Genomic DNA, 5121 nt, shown 5'->3' on the forward strand with positions numbered 1-5121 from the left:
ATGCTTGATCTCAGAACTGAAGCTTAGAAAGACTATGAGCCTTATCAACAATCCTGAAAGCCCTTATTCAATGGATATCTGATTGATCTAACGTTGTCTCAACTTTTATCAGGATTTTAACCGGACTTAATCTCTTACTTTGGGGTTGGAAATCAGTGGACTAGACTTCTTCTTCAGGCCATACAAGACAATGCAATTTTTCAAAGTATGTCTCCCCTCTCTCTTCCCTTCAGTGCTTTTTAAAAAAATAAAAAAAAAAATAGAAAAAGAGAGAATAAAAGATGAGATGATTTTGATCAGTTTAGAGAGGTAGGTAAATTACCAGTAACCTCATTATTCTACTCTTGAGTCAAATGATCACACAAAGCTTGGAAGCGAGGGGTAGGTAAATTACCGATGACCCCGGTATTCGCTTACACCTTTGAAAAAAAAAGAAAAAAAAGAATGGAAGTGAGAAAAGGGAGAGGAAAGGAGATGTAAGAAGAATGTCTTGGCCTGAAGAGAGTCCACATGCCACTGATCAATACACCCAAGGTAAGAATTCACCTTATTTATGCTTTAATATTGACTAATGAGATGACAATGGAGATTTCAGAGATTCCAAGGGATTGTAGGATTTGAGTAAGGAATGTTGATGCTTATCATGGCTGAGTATAAGAAGTAAGTTCTTGAGTCAGGTAAATGAAGAGTGTGAATAAGAATCATCATGCAATTGAGTGAGTTTCCTGTTTTCAAACCTCTTTCACATGTCTAAGTTTATGTTTTACTTGAGGGCAAGCAAAGGCTAAGTCTGGGGGAGTTGATATATCATGGTTTTTGTGGTTTTTAACCATGATATAAGGAGTCTTTTAGTGTCTTTTCATTTGTTTCTAGATTGTTTTTGAGTCTTTACAGGTTTTTAGCATGAAAGGAGCAAAGTGGAGCAATTTGGATCAGTTTGGAGCAATAATCCGCAAGAAATCAACTTGGAATCGATCAGAGGAGATGGTGTCGATCGACACTGCCTTAGCATCGATCGACACCCAGTCCAAACCGACGAGAGAGCCAAATTTGGAAGTTTTACAAAGTTGCCCGAAGTTTTCCATATTTGCAAGACTAGTCCCTGACGTGTTTTAGGACATATATATATAGTTTTTAGGTTTTCCAAACCCTTAAGTTTTATTCTATCAAGTTTTATTTTTCCTGCAACCCTGAGAGATTTTTGAGAGCTTTTGGAGAGAGAGAGATCAGATCTGCTTTGTAGAGAAGAATTCTTGAACTCCTTCTTATTCTTTTAATCTCTATTGCTTATTATTCAGAATCATGTCTTGTTCTTCATTGATTATGTCTGAGTAGTTTGCTTGTTAGGTTTAGGGTTTTTCACAGGGATTTTATGAATTATTAGATCTGTTTATTTAGGATTCATTATCTATCTAGATCTTCATCTTAGGTTGTTCTTCATATTAATCCTTGATTGGCCATCTAGAATTAATACTTTAGGAAAATAAATTGATATGAGAATATAATTGTTTTTCCTGATAAAACCTTTTGATGAGCAAAATTATTTCTTGCAAAGAGATTTGATTTAATAATTTTGTGAACAATCTAAACCTGATTTTATTGCTGATTTTTAACCTAGAATTTTACAAAGAGATTTGGATTTTCTGGTTTTAAATTTAGATATTATTTGCAGTGAGAACTGATTTAATTTACAAAAGTGTTTAGAGTTCTAGATCTGTTCTTAATTGTTTGAATCCTAATTTATTGATTGATTTAATATTTCATAATTTCCTGAGAAATTCCATAGGCCTAGATTTTTGATCTTCTGAATTTACAACAAGTTTTATTTAATATTTTGCATTGCTTTTATTTTAATTCAATTTAATTTGTTTAGCATAATTGAAAAACTCTACAATTTATTATGTAGACTTGAGTACTTGTGGAATTCGACCCCTAAGTACTGCAGTGATCTCTTAATTTGAAAGAGTAATTCTAGGGTTTAATTTGAGCATATCAGATATATACATTGCATGCACATGTGCTCCAAAGAGCTTTAGTGTCATTGATAGGGTAATAACACATCATACGTATTAACTTTGAACACAAATTCGTTTGTGGATGATTAATGAAAGACACAATTCTTTCAAGTGTCGACCTCATAATGTTGTTACTCCACAGTACCCTCAGGGCAAATCTCAAGAGAGAGAGAGGAAGGAAAAAGTGGTGGATAAGCATTGTAAAACTGTAGAATTTCATCAAAACAAGTCTACATGGATTTTGCAATCTTGTTTATGGAAGAAATATTATTTATGAAAACAAACTTAGCATAACAGTAAAAACAAATAAAAGGAGAAACCCGAAAGGCTAACAAAAAATTCTCATGAGCATATATATGAATATACACGAAATTGATTGTTGCTCAATCACACTTACACTCTGTCTTACTCATCATCTCATCTAAGATCCTCCATGGATCACAAAAAGTAACTTATCATACATCGAAGAGTACATATAGCTTCGTATCCACCTCTCCACTTGAATAACAAAGTTTGTCCACAACGACGATAACATATTCGGCAAAACGGCCGAGAGTTACCATCATTGCGAGCAATTTCAACTTCATAATAAGCAGCACTTACTTTGAACACGTGATGGGGCTTCATGTAGATATCAGGCACCAGTAAACAACCGACATGGAGAGTGATTCTACAAGAGTCACATGTATAATACCATGTCTTTGGATCTAATCTTGATTCACATTTCTCACACCAATATAATTGGCCACTTGTTGTAGTATCCTGTTCTTCACCGTAGCAAAGAGTGAGTGGATGCCTATCGTGTATGTAGTGTGCCTCAGAAGGTAAAGTAGCACATGTAATACCCAAAAAAGACTTGCATTTTATACATTCTAGGAAATAGGATGAACAATAATTCATCCCACACCCCATGCATCTACCTTGGGTCAAGTTGAAGAAGAGAGGATGATCATGCAGATGACAGTCATGAATTAAAGGATCTGGAACGGAAGTGCACCTGACGTCTAGGTTAAAGTTACAATCTTCTTCACCGCAATTGTACACGAAACCACAACATGTTCGTTTGCAACCATTACATACGAACAAGTCCTTGACTGGAAGACCAGAAAATGCGTACTTGGAGACCTTACCAATAGGGAAGGGGTGGAGGGTAAGTGGGTGTTTATGTAATGGATGGTATTTTTTTCGAGGAAGAGATGCACATGCTTCGTCAAGTACAAAATCACACTCCATACAAGCATAAAATCTCTGAGAGATCATTACTGGAAGGGTGCATGCCTCACAAAACTTGTCTTTCTCGCAAATGTTTTTCTGTTCATGGAGCCTCAGATAATGGTCATGATGACTGAAATGTTGAATTGTCTCCTCGTCAATCCTAACGAATGGCTCGATATCTTCATCGGGTTCTTCAGGCACTCCATCAAGATCTTTTCCATCCCACACGTCTTTCCTTGTTGCACATTTCGAATGGACAGCATATTGACATCCCTTATCACAAGAGTATTGCCCGTTGTTGATGTCTACGGTTTGGCGACAGACTCCGCAAGGGAAATCACCAGGTTAAAGGGAGGAAGTGAGAGAGAGACGGTGTTGGTGCCTGGTGATCTTGATGACCCGAGGTAGATAGATACATGATCTGTGGACCATGTGGCTGCAAGGGAGACAAGCGTAAACGAGATCTTTGGTGTCACTTAGAGATAAGCCACAAGCGTCACATGGCAGAGGGAGTCGTATAGGGAAGAGGGTGAGGATGTGCTCATGACTTTTCAAGTGTGAGATAGTGGTAGGTGGTGGTCTCATCGAGCAAGTCAGGTTAAGATTGAACTTGCATATAGAACAATGATAATATGTCTTTTCTAAAGTAACCCGACAACATTTGCAATTCAGGTGATTTCCATCGGATAAGGAGGCCTCACCATCACTATCGGGAGATTGAGGACCAGAGCTCGATATCTTGATTCGATTAAGTTTGATATGTTTAAGCCTCGGATGACCACCACCACCATCACTATCATCTCCATCGTCTTTGTCCACACCTTCCAGAGTCTTTTCTTTTTCTTTCAAGACTTTGAGATACTTTGTTACAGGCAGAGAGTCTCCTTCTTCTCCATTCTTTTCTCCAAGACCAAGCCACAGAGCTCTCCGATTTTCAATATTATAATCCGATTCATCATCATCATCATCAAAATAGTCATCATCATCATCATCGTCATCATCATCATCATCATTAGCAAGAACATCATCGTCATCATCATTAGCAGCATTACCATTGTCATCATCATTAGCAGCAACATCATCGTCACCATCATTGTTGTTGTCATCATCATCATCGCCATTGTTTGTGGAGTTTTCCGAAAAGAAGCCTGAAGAGAAGTTGTTGTCCCAATTATTGGGTTTCATAAAAACTTTAAGTATCCGATCTCCATTGATGAGGGTGAGAGAGTGAGAGGCGTGAAAAGGGTGTCTTATCTCAGGGGGATAGAGGTGACAGCCTCTGTGGAATTCTAAATTGCAAGTAGCACAATAGTAATAATACCTTTTACCCTCTACATGTTTGCCTTTGCAAGAAACGCAGATAGAGAGTGGAGGATGAGACCCATGTCGTCGCCGGCAAAGCTTGTGCGGCTGAGCCGGATCCGACAGACCACATGTCGGTTTAGAGTTAGAATAATAACGAGGTGCTTTAAAAGAAGGAGGTGGTTCCATATGGGTTTCTTTACAAAGGAAGAAGCAAAAGAGAGAATAATTCCGTAATAAAAGGTTTCTTTACTTTCTATACTCTGATCTCCATGATTTAGGATCTGTGATCACTGCTCAGTCTCATTCAATGTCCCAACCACTAGACACTAGCTTATTGCAAAAGAAGAAAATGGTAGGGAATTCATTAAGAGACGTCCCATCAACATCTACGATTTGTTTTGTTTGATAAATGAGCTGGTTACACTATTGCTTCTTTGTCATCTTTTGTAGTCGGCTGACTAGAAAAACTGGGCCCTAAAATATAGTACTTATCATGCATTTTACTATACTAAAGAGTAAAGACCCTTTTTAGTTCAAAAAAAAAAAAAAAAAAAAAAGTAAAGACCTTTCAACAGAGTAACCCTTT

At 37.4% G+C, this 5121-nt stretch overlaps 1 pseudogene; it reads right to left on the reverse strand.

Annotated features, from left to right (window-relative positions):
* Positions 2342-4880, reverse strand: LOC104758818 (annotated as a pseudogene).

Source organism: Camelina sativa, chromosome 17, assembly GCF_000633955.1.
Source record: "Camelina sativa cultivar DH55 chromosome 17, Cs, whole genome shotgun sequence".
NCBI classification, from domain to species: Eukaryota; Viridiplantae; Streptophyta; class Magnoliopsida; order Brassicales; family Brassicaceae; genus Camelina; species Camelina sativa.